Genomic DNA, 16,753 nt, shown 5'->3' with positions numbered 1-16,753 from the left:
AATGTAATAGTGTGTGTGTGTGTGTGTGTGTTTGTGTGTCAGTGTGTATGATAAATATATTAGAGTGTGTGTGTGTGTCAGTGCGTATGATAAATGTAATAGTGTGTGTGTGTGTGTGTGTGTGTGTCAGTGTGTATGATAAATATATTAGTGTGTGTGTGAGAGAGAATGTGTGTCAGTGTGTATGATAAATGTAATAGTGTGTGTGTGTGAGAGAATGTGTGTCTGTGCATGATAAATGTAATAGTGTGTGTGTGTGTGAGAGAGAGAATGTGTGTCAGTGTGTATGATAAATGTATTAGTGTGTGTGTGTGAGAGAATGTGTGTTAGTGTATGATAAATGTAATAGTGTGTGTGTGTGAGAGAGAATGTGTGTCAGTGTGTATGATAAATGTATTAGTGTGTGTGTGTGTGAGAGAATGTGTGTCTCTGTGTATGATAAATGTAATAGTGTGTGTGTGTGTGTGTGTGTCAGTGTGTATGATAAATATATTAGAGTGTGTGTGTGTGTGTGTGTGTGTGTCAGTGCGTATGATAAATGTATTAGTGTGTGTGTGAGAGAGAATGTGTGTCAGTGTGTATGATAAATGTAATAGTGTGTGTGTGTGAGAGAATGTGTGTCTGTGTGCATGATAAATGTAATAGTGTGTGTGTGTGTGTGTGAGAGAGAATGTGTGTCAGTGTGTATGATAAATGTATTAGTGTGTGTGTGAGAGAATGTGTGTTAGTGTATGATAAATGTAATAGTGTGTGTGTGTGTGTGAGAGAGAATGTGTGTCAGTGTGTATGATAAATGTAGTAGTGTGTGTGTGTGAGAGAATGTGTGTCTCTGTGTATGATAAATGTAATAGTGTGTGTGTGTGTCAGTGCGTATGATAAATATATTAGAGTGTGTGTGTGTGTGTGTGTGTCAGTGCGTATGATAAATGTATTAGTGTGTGTGTGTGTGTGTGAAAGAGAATGTGTGTCTGTGTGTATGATAAATAGGGGTGTGCACCGGCCACTTTTCGGGTTTTGGGTTTTGGGTTCTGATTTGTTTTGCCAAAACACCCCACGAAAGGTTTTGGTTCTGATTTAGGGTTTTGGGTTCTGATTTTTTTAAAAAGTGCTAAAATCCATTTTTTTTAATTTTTTTCACTCCTACACTATTATTAACCTCAATAACATTCATTTCCACTCATTTCCAGTCTATTCTGAACACCTCACAATATTGTTTTTAGGCCAAAAGGTTGCACCGAGGTAGCTGGATGACTAAGCTAAGCGACACAAGTGGGCGGCACAAACACGTGGCAGGATCAGTGGACTTAAACAGCAGTACCACTGGACTTATACGGCAGGATCAGTGCCTTGCTTGCAGTCCCCTAGATAATGCAAATAATCTGTACAAATATGCACACAGGGGCATGGCCAGTAAAATATGGAACACATACTTTATGGATAAACAATGTCACTACACTTCATGCCGAGAAGCTAACCAAATAGTTTTCTCCACACAAGATACTCCCAACTATTTACTGAAATACCTAGCTTTTATCACCACGTAAATGAACTCAGCAGTCAGATCCATAATAAAGTGTGTCATCACACAAGTCAGGTTCGGGATAGACTCATCACAGTTCAGGTAAATTTAAGTTTGACCACCTTTATGTTCATCAATATAAAAGATTTGAAAAGGTGTTTTTATAACTATTAATTTTGTGTAATGAGGTCATTTGGAAATGATCAATAATGCACAGAAGACAATGTAGAGGAGCCTGGGACAATCTTAACATTAGGATTTATTGATCTACATATAGGACTGGTTTGTGGTGGCTGGCGCCTACTCTTAGGTCACACATAGATGAATATTGTAGTATGATTTAATAGATGTGGGATAGACCAGAGGAGTTACAGAGCAAACTGGAGACTCCCCCAAACCCAGGGGATTGACATATGGTTTGCAGGACCTGAGTGCAGTTGTTGGAAGGGAGGGGGTATGTCAGAGAGTATGAGGGTTTTAAATAGTAAAAGGACCATACTACATCAAGCCCCAGAAGCATGAACATGGAGAAGGGTGCAAATGATTAGGGTATCAAAGTTAGATTGAAGTTAAACATATTCTACTAGGTCCAGTTTTATTACGAGGTGGATCAGGGGAGAAAGGTGGTTGGCAATCAGTTTTACACATATCTTCATTATTGTTAATCAATAAGAAATAGCTAAAGTCATCAAAAGTTAAGCGATATTTCCTATCATTTGGGATACAATACATTTCTATGTTGGACTAAAACAATATGGAAGTGTTTGAAATAGTATATAGTGAACCTTGTCTACGTTTTCATCCATGATTGAACTCCAGATTTTCCACAGACAAATCGAAGCTTTACCTTCTTGTAATGAACCTCAAAATCGTGGAAAATGTGCAGCACAGGCGAACACCCACCAGCTCCATCCACTCACAATACACCCTCCGTCTTCCCTGATCTGAGCCCGACTGAAGATGGCGGCCGCAAGCGGGGAATTTATGCAATCCGAGTCTCGCGAAATCCGACGCCGGGTTTTGACGTCATAGCCTCGGTTTCATTTTTTTGCCGCCGGAAATACCCGAACAATGCTCGGATCCAGTCGGATCCGCACTGTTCGGGTGGGCTCGGATTAGCGCAATCCGAGCCCGCTCATCTCTAATAATAAATGTATTAGTGTGTGTGTGTGAGAGAATGTGTGTCTGTGTGTATGATAAATGTATTAGTGTGTGTGTGTCAGTGTGTATGATAAATGTATTAGTGTGTGTGTGAGAGAGAATGTGTGTCTGTGTGTATGATAAATGTATTAGTGTGTGTGTGTGAGAGAATGTGTGTCTGTGTGTATGATAAATGTATTAGTGTGTGTGTGAGAGAGAATGTGTGTCTGTGTGTATGATAAATGTATTAATGTGTGTGTGTGAGAGAGAATGTGTGTCTGTGTGTATGATAAATGTATTAGTGTGTGTGTGAGAGAGAATGTGTGTCTGTGTGTATGATAAATGTATCAGTGTGTGTGTGTGAGAGAGAATGTGTGTCAGTGTGTATGATAAATGTATTAGTGTGTGTGTGTGAGAGAGAATGTGTGTCAGTGTGTATTATAAATGTATTAGTGTGTGTGTGTGTGTGTATGATAAATGTATTAGTGTGTGTGTGTGTGTGTGTGTGTGTATGATAAATGTATTAGTGTGTGTGTGTGAGAATGTGTGTCAGTGTGTATGATAAATGTATTAGTGTGTGTGTGTGAGAGAGAATGTGTGTCTGTGTGTATGATAAATGTATTGTGTGTGTGTGTGTCTGATCTGAGGGTTGGCGGGATAGTCTACCCAAATTAGGACTTTCCCGCCAAAATCAGGGCAGTTTAGAGATATAATTAAGTCAAACCTCCTTTCCACTGCAGTAATTGTGAGTATCCCATGAAAAACGGAACTCTTTGGCATATGAATTACCTGCTGTTAAATCTAGTTTTAATCACAAAAATAAGCCTAATCTAACAGAAAACAACAATATAAAAATAACATAACTAAAACTGCTTGTTTTCTCTTGGGCGATACCTAAAGGGAGGTTGGCTTTCACTCCAATTGGTTTTTATATGCCCTTGAGCAAGTTTTAAAACACAAGGTTTGTTGTTTTCAGCTTCTGTCAGTGATTTATAGCCATGTGTTTATGTCGGTAAGGCAGAAGTTTGTTTGGTATCGGACTTGAAGCTGTCTCTGGATACAACTATATCCAAGTTGGAGAGCATAATAAAGCTACTTCTCAGACAACATAAAGAATCAAAAACCTGGTGATATGAATACATGACTAAAAGCACAGAAACACATATGTGTGAGTTTAGTAAAACAGGGCAGGTAGCAGTCATTACATCTGAATTTGGAAACCACCATGGGTGTAGATTTACGAAACCTTCTAAAAAGAAAAAGTAGAGGTGTTGCCCCTATCAACCAATCAGATTCTAGCTATCATTTATCTATTGCATTCCAGAAAATGATAGCTAGAATCTGATTGGTCGCTATGAGCAACATCTCCACTTTTCCTTTTTAGAAGGTTCAGTTAATCTACCCCATGTCCCAACATTGGCAGCATCAACATTTATCACAGCATTCCTGCTTCAGCTTCATTTCGAGGGACCACAATCTTCACAGCATTTCTAATACACAGAATAAAACTGACACCTTCAAGGGTTTTATCTTCCTTTTTTGTTGTGTGTAAAATATATCTTCATGACTTTTAACACCGCTGTAGTAAAGGACTGGAGATCTGCCAACACGAATCTGCTGTCTAATGATGTGTTTAGATAAGAAGCCTTTACAGACAGAACTGAAGTATTCTCAGCATTCTCAGTTACAATGCAAAACATGAAGGAAAATGTGCTGAATTATTTCATATTAGAAGATTAGAAAATATTACTGTTATTCATATTTCAATTGCAATTCATTCTCCGCAGAGAAATAAAGTACATCTGTAACATATTCACAGTGGGATATGTCGTGGTTTGAACCAACAATAACATTATTATTATAATATCATTCATTCTTGACTACATTTTGGACCGCCCCTGGGGTGTGTGACAAAGTGATTTCCGTCATCATAGCTCGACCCCCTGCTGTGCAAGGGGCGGGGCCTTCCTGAAAGGGGGTGCAGGATCCGGGAGGGTGGCATAATTCTTGGAGTCTGAGAGAACTCCCCAAAATTCAGGAGTTTCCCAGACATTCCAGGAGAGTAGACAAGTATGATTAGTATTATATATTATAATATAATATTAATAACATCACTGCCTAACCATCTCTCCCTTGTCACCTCCGTTTACCTTGATGCCGTGTCCTCTCACCCAGTAGGCTCTGCTCTTTTTGTCCTCCAAAATTTGGGATGCCTCAATTGTCTCTTACGTCCTATTGAATTGATAGGCCGAATATTAGTTCATCCCCAAAAATGGCTGCCTCCAGGTGGTGTAGACAACAGGTAGTCATTAATTACATAACATACATTTTGGGAATTTTATCCAGACCTGCCTGGGAACTGTAATAAAGGAGAATCCTCAGCGTAGAATGTTCTGTTCCTTAGAGGTAAGAAAATTGTACAATCTGCATATTTCATTTTTTAAAGCAAATAATAGATATTTAAAGAAACGGTCATGAAATGATTCCTTTACATAAGTAGGGTCACAATATCCGCCATGCACTACAGACTACAAACAGGAACTTGGTTTGGGTGGTCTATTGACTAAAATAAACTCTAGTGAGCGGTTTGCTAATTCTAGTTTGTATTGTGGGATTATAAACATAATTCCTATACCTGAAAGAAATCTCCAGCGAAATCAGTGGGGACATTTTTGGACCAGCAGAGCGTAAGACTATTTTGGCAAATATCCGTATCTGTGTAGGCTTTAGTTACAGAAATAGAAACATGAATTTTACAGATCTGGTCCATTGAAAGGACGGCATAATAAACAGATAGCAGCTATCCTATGTTTTCTGCCTGGAAAATTAGTTGTCGAGCCACACATGTGCCAATGTGCTTGAGTTGGCCCAACACTAGTATATGTGCGGCTGTATTGAGATCAGCCAGATTAGAGATGTGATTTGGATCACATTGTACCTTATGGATAGTCAGAGATTTAGGGGTAGGTTTATCAAAACTTCTAAAAAGGAAAAGTGGAGGTGTTTCCCATAGCGACCAATCACATTATAGCTCCCATTTATCTAGTACATTCTATAAAATGATAACTAGAATCTGATTGGTTGCTATGGGCAACACCTCCACTATTACTTTTTAGAATGTTTGATAATTCCAAACCTCCGTCTTTGTGAACATTTTGCTTTTAGAATAAATTGAAATCGTAAAGGAACTTAAAATGTGGCATAAATGTTTGTCATCATAGACTTAAATTGACAATATCATCAAAATTGTATAATATAAATGTATGTTACGTATACTCTTTAGAAGTATATAGTTGATAGTTACTTTGTGCAGATAAAAGTCCCACAAAAATTAATTTTGTTCTTGTATTGTTGGAGCCTGATTTTACTATTGCTTTTCCCTTAGTCATAATGGCTCTCACTTTCCACAATACTGGCAACAGAAAGATTATAGTTAACTGATAATGTTTTCTAGAGCTTGGATAGTCTTCCTAAATGTTTCTATGGAGCAAAGCAAAACAGTGTCCCTGTATATACAGGGGTTCCAACTAAATAATACAGAGAGAACAACTTTATCTTCTACTGTTAAAAACACTGATTGTAACAGTGCTCCGTATTTAATAACATAGAAAATCAGTTTTTTTTTTTATGATAGTGTCAGACATAGAGCATCTGAGTTCCTAAGATGGGTGCGTACATATGCAATCTTATTTCAGGTGCAATTCATGCAACGATTTCACCAATGATTTCACCAATTCCCGATGATCACGCCGACTCATACGTACCCACCTACACAATTTACCATCAGATTTGTAATCTTCATCTCTCATAACCATCTGCTGAAAAGATTGTGACTCTGCACTTTCTACAGATATCTGCCTACACCGCTGGTCATGAACGTGTACACACTTCCACATTTGCCCCTCATTGTTCCATCGCTGATTGTTATTTTTAGGAAGTTAAGAAAACCAAATCAACAGATGCGATGTGTTTTGGTACGATAAAACATGATCGTGGGTGCACTTTCTTGCAATATCTGAACAAACGGCCGTGAATCGTGTGATCTGAATGATTATGGCATATTATTATTATTGTTTTATTATTATTGTTTATTTATGAGGCGCCAAAAAGGGTCCGCAGCGCCGTACATAGAGCAGGGGACAACAGTACAGGGTAACAGTACACAGCATACGGGCAGCACAAAGTGCAATAAGTCCAAAAAGTACAAATAAGGTGCCAAAAGTACACAAATTACAAACTTAGCAGAGAGCAGGTACACAGGCAAAGAGGTAAAAGTAACTATCACTGCACAGACAGAGTGGGGAGTGAAGATATGAGGCTCCAACGCAAAACGAGTGGGGGCTTCCCAGTGCCTGGAAACCCCCTCCAAGCCTGGGGCACTGTATAATTAAGGTGGCTGGACCCTGCTCCCTTTTCACACAGCTCTGCTTGAAAAGGGAGAGCTGTGTGCACCTAACAGTAGTGCACGCAGCATTGCCCATGTATATTATGGGGCTAGGAAGAGTTGGAGAGCAGTGAAGCACTGTCTAAAATTATAGCCACGCCCCCATGCATGCTGGTCACGCCCACTGGTGGCATGGTGGGGAAACCCCGCTCTACAAATCCTGCATTTGCCCCTGAGGCTGAACCACTAAGAGCATCAGGGCAAAGATGGAGATGTAAAGACAGGGGAGAAGAGGAGAGACAGGGGCAGGAGTAGAGTGATGAAAAGGGGAAAATAGGGGAGAGCGGGGGCAAAGGTAAACAGGAGGAAGAAGACACAAGGATAGAGGGCCCTGTTCAAGGGAGCTTACAATCTAAAGGAGAGGGGGAGACTGATAGACACAGAGAGGAAAGATAGGGTGAGGGGGAAAGAACTGTAAGGGAAGAGATGAATGTGAGAGAGAAGAAACGGAGGAAGAGTGAGGGGGAGGTAGAGTATGGTAAGTGTGGAAGGATAGTGAAGAGGGTTAGATGGAGGAAGGAGAGGCTCATCTGAACAGATGGTTTTGATGTAGCTTTTGAAGCTAGGCAGACTAGGGCAAAGTCTGAAGGAACGGGGGAGATTATTCCAGAGAAGGGGGACAGCACGGGAGAAATCTTCAATGCGGGAATGAGAGATGGTGACCATATGGGAGATGAGGCGGCGTTTGGAAGACAATAAGAGGGCGAGAAGGAGTATGAGTGGAGATGTGGCATAGATGTGTACCCAGCTTTACCCAATGTCAAGAAGTTCTTTTGATCGGTAATTCTGTTGCCAGGGACTCCCTGCTTAATAATCAGCTGCCTCACTTGACATATGACCTGGACCTTCTTAGGAGACAACAGACAAAGAAACAAGGAATAAGGTCGCAATGAAAAAGATTGTGCTGAATAATATAATAAATACAATTAAAATTTTAAGGACCACTACATTTAAATGTAGCATATGAAGAATGCAAAGTGCTTTAAAGTCAAACCAACAAAATGTACATGAAGAAATCATTTTCTTGTCCTATTTGATATTGAGCAGATCTGCTTGCATTTGGCCATTGCTGAAAATTCTACCCCTGTTGTTTCCCCAGCCTTAGGGGTAGATTTACTGAAACTTGTAAAAAGGAAAAGTGGAGGTGTTGCCCATAGCAACCAATTAATTAATAATTTATCTAGTACATTCTAAAAAATGATAGTTAGAATCCAATTGGTTGCTATGGGCAACACCTCCAGTTTTCCTTTCTACAAGTTTTGCTAAATCTACCCCATAGGTTGCAAAAAGTGAGGCAATGATGTCACACACAACCGTGAGGTAACGCATTCCTCTTCATTTTGAACACATAGGCGGGACAATCTCGCGGTCCGCGCATTATTACCGTTATTACGGTAATAATGCGCGGAAAAACCGCTGATCCTACCGTAATAACGGTAGTAGTTTTTACGCGGCGGGATTTCATAACAATTGAATACCCCCCATAGGGTCCTTTTTTTATAAAGGCCTAAACCATTTCGAAACTGCTTTTTCCGCAATGTTTAGGTACTTTTAAGTAAAATGTCCATTTAAGAAAAGCCCAACGCAGGAGATATCGGAAATATTTGCTGCATTAGGCAAAATACCGCATTAAACCACAGTCCCTATAATACTCAAAGGGAACTATGGTCTGGGCAGTTTTATTATTCTCAAAAGATTAGTTTTGAGAGCTTGACCCTGATGGCTGAAGCCATCTAAAGCCGGCATTAGCCATTCAATCTTATGGGGAGAACATCACAGGTGAGGGCTCTTCGGATCCCTCTCTAGCAGCATTGTTGATCTCCATTGCGCTGTTCTTCACAAATGGCAACCGTGCATGCGCCATCCGGAGTCTCCAGTAGAAAAAAGTAATCGCAGTGATAGCCTCATATAGGATGCGTTATGACTTGTTTGTTGAATTGCCCCAAAAGGTCATCTGTCATCGCTGCGATGACAGATGATAATTAGAGATTCTCAGGCTCGATTTTCTGAAAACCCAGCCAACCCGAACTTAGGGGATCCAAGTAGGCTTGCGAGCCATCTCGTTACTTTCGCGCATCCTCGGATCTGAATCGAGGCAAAACGTCATTGTTGAGTTGTCGGATCTTGTGGGTTTTGGCTTCCATAAGTACCTCCCTCCCCAGGAGATCCAGCGCCATTGCTCACACAGAAACAGGGGTTGTAGTGTTCTTGTCACTCTCCAGTCTCCAGTGACATTGCTCAGTGCCATTGCTCATACAGAGACAGAGAAAGCAGTGTACTTGTCACTTTCCAGTATCCAGTGACATTGCTCAGTGCCATTGCTCATACAGAAACAGAGGTAGCAGTGTTCTTGTCACTCTCTAGTGCCATTGCTCACACAGAAACAGGGCTAGCAGTGTTCTTGTCACTCTCCAGTCTCCAGTGACATTGTTCAGTGCCATTGCTCACACAGAAACAGGGGTAGTAGTGTTCTTGTCACTCTCCAGTCTCCAGTGCCATTGCACATTGCCATTGCTCATACAGAAACAGGAGGGGTAGCAGTGTTCTTGTCACTTGACAAAAATTGACTGGAAATGTTTGGAAATTAATGTTATTGAGGTTAATAATAATAATGTAGGGATAATAAAAGAGACAAATTATGTGATTTTAGCAAAAAAAAAAATAGGGATTTTAGGGGGGGGGAAAAAAAAAAAAAAAAAAAAAAAAATCGGGATCAAAAACTAAAACCAAAACACACGAGGGCGGTTTTGCCAAAATCAAAACCAAAACACGAAGTTAATCCAGATCCAAAACCAATATCAAAACCAAAACCCGGGGTTCAGTGAACATCTCTAATGATAATTTACGGGGCAAAATTTTGAAAATTATGAAATAGGCCCCATAAAGTGAAAGTAAGGTCAGGGATACGAATTACTAGGCTAATTCAATCTCCACAGATAATAGATGGTGATTTTGTCTCATGCAACATTCACTAAACTAAGACAAATAGGAAGTTTGTACTTTATTAGCACAGAAGCAGCTGACCGTCGATCTGAAAGACACGCTGATATACAAGTGGTTCAGTCTCTCGGTTTTTATGTTTGTTTCCGGATGATATTTATAATTTTATTGCAAATGTCAGAAAAAAGATAACCATTCTTTTATTTTAATAAATATCTATAAATATGTCTTTACTATAACTCATCATATGAAAATGTAGTCATCACAGCGACTTCTTTGCATCTGCAGTAAAACTATAATAACAATAATATAATCACCAGCTGGGATTGATATTACAGGGTGATATGCTTATAATGATAGAGTCTAGCAGGATAAAAATGGAATAACTTCAGCATAAAATGTTTTACACAAAACCTGAGATCACCTATTTACAGTAAGTAACGACAACATTTTGTTATGCAGGAACAGTCTTGGAATCATGGTGAGTCCTGTACATTGCACGGTGGATCAGTGCAATTTCAGATTGCCAGACATATTGCACTGCAAAATTGCCAAACTCACCATGTCTACGCAGCTTGCTACAGATTCAAAAAACAGGTAGCGTCTGAGGCTCTGGGTAAATTAAGCTGGGTACATACACTGATGCAATTATCCTGTAGATCACACAATTTACAACCGTTTGTTCAGATATTGTGTGTACGCTCCCACGGTCGTGTTTTATCGAACCAATAAAATTCTAAAACTTAGAATGTAAGCTCTCTAATGTGCAAGGTCCTCTACCCTTTATTTTCATGACTGCATTTATTTTGTCTGCCTTGTATGTTTCTGTTTTATGTATGTCCTCAGGGGCAAACACAGGATTTGTAGAGAGGGGTTTCCATGCCACGCCTCCAGTGGGCGTGACCAGCATACATGGGGGCGTGGTTATAATTTTAGACAGTGCTTAGCTCTTCTTCAACTCTTCCTATCCCCATCATATGCACGAGCAACACTGCGTGCACTGCTCTTCCTTTTCGAGCAGAGCCGTGTGAAGCAGGACATACCTCCCAACTGTCCCTACATTCAGGATAAAATCCTGACTGAGTGTGTCAGAACAGCTAGAAGACTGTCCTGCTCTCTCTCCTGCCTGTTTTTGCTGCTTTCACTACTTGTTGCTACTGCTCGTGTCCTAAGCTCAGTTGCTGCTTGTCTGGATCCTGGAATGTTGGGTTCCTGTTTGAAAAAGGACAGGTACATGATATAGAAATCCCAGCAATGAGTGAACACAGTAGGCCTCCCTCCCCCTAAGCATCCTGATGTTAAATCAAAAGCACCCACGTTTAATAATTACACTGTCCAACCCGGACAGTAAATTAATGTCATTCACCTTTAATAAAAATACCCATTTCCCCCAAACAACCACTAACATTAAATTAATAGTATTTACATTTAATAAATAAACAAACCTATTTCCTCCCAAACATTAAATAATTAGAATTCACTTTTAAGAAATAACAATCCTTCTCCCCAAACTCAGCCACACATTCAGTTAATAGCACCCAAACCACCCCAGCTTTAAATGAAAGTCCCATCATCCCACCCTTAATAGGTCCGCCATTACCCCACTATTAAAATTAAATATCCCCAACCTTCACCCCACCAATAAATGAAAAGCTCCTACTATGAAATTAATAATTCACTCCCCATCCACATCACATAAAATACCCCCCTACACTTACATTAATATTTGTTCCCCCCCTCCCCACACACACTTTGTTTCATCTAATTTTGCATCAGTCTCTAGATTGAAGACTCTAACAATAGATGTTGATCACTTTAACTCTAGTGTTTGTTCTTCACTGTCAGACAGGCATATTATTATGAATGTTGATAGCCTCTCTTAGAGGTAATGCTTTTTATTGTATGTTATTGATCCGAGATATACAATAATTTTTATATGTGTTGTATATATGATTTGTATATTTTTTAATATTACCTGTCGTGAACATAGAGAACTTACAGTTATTTATAAGGGCTAAATCATAACTGCAGGGTAAATATGTTATAGCAAATTAATCCATTGATATGTTTAGATAAAGTGTAAAATATGAAGACAGAGAGTCTGATGTGAATGTATTTAATGGCTTTGCACATCCCAGTGTGAAAAGATAACCATGTCACCTGTAGCAGCTTCAAAGAGCACTTGCTGTTAGTCTTGGACTCCTGAATAGACTATGTGGGGCCGGTCACAGCTGGACATCCTTGCAGAGCAAGGCAGCATTTTACAGGCTTATACAGGTATATAGAAATATGAGCTTCAAAGGAAAAATGCCTTCATAGTTCATATTTTGCGATTACTGGTAATTAATTACGGGTTGTACTCCATACTGAGGAGCATAAATCACACCAGGGTTGTGAATGACAGGTGCGGGTGGTAACATGTGCTCGGCTAATGACCATCGCCTCTCCTCCTGTCACGGGCACTAGGAGTCTTTACCCAGGGATCACCAGGTGATAGGCTTACCAGAGCAGTATAGGTGGTAATATGGTACTCTGGTAGCAGGGTGATCACGGAACAGGAAATAGCAGATGATGAGATGCTCAGGAAAGTCTATGACTAGCAGCACTGGCAATATGGAGGTAGTAATACACGAGGAACTGTATGGACAAAGGACACGTGAAGGTAGTCAGTGGTCTGCGGTAGCAAGTTGTACCACTGCTATAGTGAGGAGGAATGTCCAACAGAAACGAGGAGGTGATGAGAGTCAGCGGTCTGCGGATAGCAAGTTGTACCGCTGTCTGAGTGAAGGAATGGAATCCAAGTGGAGGTATCCGGGGAGTCAGTGGTCTGCGTTAGCAAGTTGTACCACTGCTATGTGAGAGGATACTGGAACAGGTGAAACTGTAAACAGGAGTCAGTGGTCTGCCACTAGCAAGTTGTACCACTGAATATATATGTGAGGAGGTGCACGGGGAGAGACTGCAACACAATATATACACGGGCACCTTGACTTTGATCCACAGTAATATGCACAATATAAATGTATAAATGACTGAACAACACTGCCAATATAGAAAGTCTCTTGAAGTAATCCAGCATGAGATAACACAGTCAATGATGGCAGTAGAGTCAGCAGATAGTACACTCCAGAGGAGAACCAACACAGTCAATGATGGAAATAGACTCAGCGGATAGTACACTCCAGAGGAGAACCAACACAGTCCAGCAAGGTATGCAATACACAGCACAGTCAATGGGAAGTATGCATACCGTGGTTCAGGAGAAGGCAGTCAGACAGGAGTGCAGAGATACCTGAAGGGCAGGAGGCCAGCAGGATACAAGTCCCTGGATGGGTGAAGCGGGGGTCTAGCAGGTGCAGCGCACAGGTAGGTAGACCAGCAGGGAACACAGGAAGGCGTGGAGAGCGGATCAGCAGTAGATGGATGAGTAGCGCTGAGAAGTCACAGCAGCGGGTCTCTGCGGGAACACGGAGGTAACCAATAGCAACCAGCAGGTGCAGTAACGATGGAACACGGGAGAGCAGAGTTGAACAGGCACTGTTGATCACGGAGAATAGCGGGTAGCAATAGTGGAGGCAGACTCAAGGAAACACGGGAGCGTTGACAAGGACTGAAGACTGAAGCGCACAGAGGCAGCGGATAGGAATCAGCCAAACAGTCACGATGAAACACAGACGGGTTGCAGGTTGAAGACTGTAGTGCACGGAGGCAGCGGATAGGAATCAGCTAGCAGTCACGATGATGAAACACAGACGAGTTGCAGGTTGAAGACTGTAGTGCACGGAGGCAGCGGATAGGAATCAGCTCACAGTCACGATGATTCAGTAGATGGTAGAAGTGGTATGGGAACCACAGTAGCAGAAGTGGTTTGGAAACCACAGAGGTAGAAGTGGTTTGGAAACCACAGGAATCAGCAGGGCTGAATAAACAAGGAAACACAGGAACACCTTCAGAGACTCATGGGGAATGAGACTCCAAGATCAGGCAATGTGGTGATGACCACAGGTGCTTAATATAGGGAGGTTGCCTGATCTGCCAATTAAGTTAAAGGAACATACACTGGAGGTATAGAAAGGGCTGCGCATGCGCAGTCCCTCAGGATGGAGGACGGCCACGGTTCCTAAATGTCCGGGAAGAAGCACTCACAGTCCGGTGAGTGACAGTACCCCCCCTTTTAAAGGTGGGCACAGAACGCCTGGAACCGGGCTTGTCCGGATTTTTGGAATAAAACTTCTTCAGAAGGGCAGGAGCATTAAGATCTTCAGCTTTGATCCATGAACGCTCCTCAGGACTAAAGCCCTTCCAATGAACGAGGAAACGGAGGACTCCTCGCGAAATTTTTGCATCCAATACCTCAGTAATCTCGAAATCCTCCTCCTGATGAACTTGAACTGGCTGCGGTGCTGAGGAAGGAGTCGAGAAACGGTTGATGATGAGAGGTTTGAGCAAGGACACATGGAAGGCATTGGAGATCCGAAGATTCTTAGGAAGAAGAAGTTTAACACATACTGGATTGATAACTTGAATGATCCTATATGGACCAATAAAACGAGGGGCGAATTTCATAGATGGAACCTTCAAACGAATATTTTTGGTAGATAACCAGACACGATCTCCAATTTTTAGTGGTGGAATAGCCCGCCTCTTCTTATCTGCGAAAGACTTATATTTGTTAGATGTCTTCTTTAAACAGGTTTTGACCTGAGACCAGATATTTTTGAAGGTCTGACAAGCAGTCTCCACAGCAGGAACTTGGGTGGGCGGGAGGGCAGGAAATTCCGGAAAAGACGGATGGTGACCGTAGACCACAAAGAATGGAGTTTTGGATGATGACTCATGGTACATGTTGTTATGGGCGAATTCAGCCCAAGGGAGCAATTCTACCCAGTTGTCTTGGTTGGCTGAAGAGAACATCCTAATAAAAGTCTCAAGATCTTGATTGACTCGTTCCGTTTGTCCGTTAGATTGCGGATGGTAAGACGATGAGAGTGCTAATCGTATGCCCAAGGTTTTACAAAGGGCCCGCCAGAATCTGGAGACGAATTGTACTCCTCTATCTGACACAATCTCAGACGGACATCCATGGATGCGGAAGATTTCTTTAATGAAATGTTCAGCCAGAGTAGACGAGGAAGGTAAACCGGACAGAGGGACGAAATGAGCCATCTTCGAAAATCTGTCTACCACTACCCAAATAGTATTGTGATTCTTACTTGGTGGCAAATCAGTAACGAAATCCATACTAATATGGGTCCAAGGCTTGGACGGAATGGGTAGTGGTCGCAGCAACCCTGCTGGAGTTCTGCGGGAGGATTTGAACTGAGAACATAAATCACAGGAAGCAATAAACTCTTTGACGTCTCTCCTCATTGAAGGCCACCAGTAACTACGAGAGAGAATCTCAAAGGTCTTATGTTCACCGGCGTGTCCAGAAAAACGAGAGGCATGGAACCACGAAAGGATTTTCCTCCTCAGAGTAGGAGGCACGAGGGTCTTCCCAAATGGTAGCATTTTGGTGGATGAAGCAGCCAGAGAAATACATTTGGGGTCTAGAATAGCATGGTTGGGAACCTCTTCTACATCAGAGGACGTCACAAAAGCTCGAGATAGAGCGTCAGCTTTCTTGTTCTTAGCAGCTGGTTTGAAGGTTATAATTAATTCAAAACGGGAAAAGAAAAGAGACCATCTTGCTTGACGAGGGTTCAAGCATTGAGCAGATTGCAAATATGACAAGTTCTTATGATCCGTGAAGATCGTCACCGGATGGCGAGCTCCTTCCAACAAGTATCTCCATTCCTCTAATGCAGCTTTGATGGCCAGCAACTCCTTGTCCCCGATAGTATAGTTTTTCTCTGCGGGCAGAAGACCCCGAGAGTAGAAGGCACAAGGATGTAATTTTTGTTGCTCCGAGCGTTGGGAGAGAATAGCTCCTAAGCCCACATTAGAGGCATCTACTTCTAGGAAGAAGGGGAGTGTCACATCAGGTTGTCGCAGAATGGGAGCAGACGAGAAGGACTCTTTGAGGATTTGAAAGGCTTGGAGAGCCTCAGATGACCATTGCTTAGTATTAGCCCCTTTCCGAGTTAAGGCCACAATGGGAGATGCAATGGATGAGAAGTCTTGAATGAAGCGTCTATAGTAATTGGCAAAACCTAAAAAACGCTGGATGGCACGAAGAGTAGTTGGCTGAGGCCAATGTAGTACAGCATTTACTTTGTCTGGATCCATCTTCAGGCCAACTCCGGAAACTATATACCCCAAGAATGGAATCTGGGGTAACTCGAATGAACATTTTTCCAATTTACAGAACAACGAGTTTTTCCGTAGTCTGGAGAGGACCTCTGCCACATGTTGGTGATGAGAAGGCAGGTCCTGTGAGAAGATCAATATGTCGTCCAGGTAGACAACGACACATACATATAATAAGTCCCGAAAGATCTCATTGATGAAACCCTGGAAAACCGCGGGGGCATTACACAGCCCGAAGGGCATTACTAAATATTCGTAATGCCCATCTCTGGTGTTAAACGCGGTCTTCCATTCGTCACCGGAACGGATTCTTATTAAATTGTAGGCACCACGAAGATCCAACTTAGTAAATATCCGAGCTCCCTTGATGCGATCAAATAGCTCAGTGATCAGCGGAATGGGATACCGATTCTTGATAGTAATGGCGTTGAGTCCACGAAAATCTATACAAGGGCGTAATG

At 41.7% G+C, this 16,753-nt stretch overlaps 1 protein-coding gene and 1 non-coding gene across 2 annotated transcripts in view; one reads left to right on the top strand and one right to left on the bottom strand.

Moving 5' to 3' along the window:
• Positions 1–16,753, top strand: part of KCNH1 (potassium voltage-gated channel subfamily H member 1) — a 308,492-nt gene that overhangs the window by 11,520 nt on the left and 280,219 nt on the right. The gene's annotated exons all lie outside the window — the stretch shown is intronic.
• On the bottom strand, positions 1,548–1,619 carry LOC142147662 (small nucleolar RNA SNORD50). The gene has a single exon (XR_012690774.1). It is a non-coding gene; the product is annotated as a small nucleolar RNA SNORD50 (small nucleolar RNA).

Source organism: Mixophyes fleayi, chromosome 3 (assembly GCF_038048845.1).
Source record: "Mixophyes fleayi isolate aMixFle1 chromosome 3, aMixFle1.hap1, whole genome shotgun sequence".
Lineage (NCBI taxonomy): Eukaryota > Metazoa > Chordata > Amphibia > Anura > Limnodynastidae > Mixophyes > Mixophyes fleayi.
The sequence above is the reverse complement of the archived record's forward strand: the minus strand, read 5'-3'. Positions and strand labels throughout refer to the sequence as shown.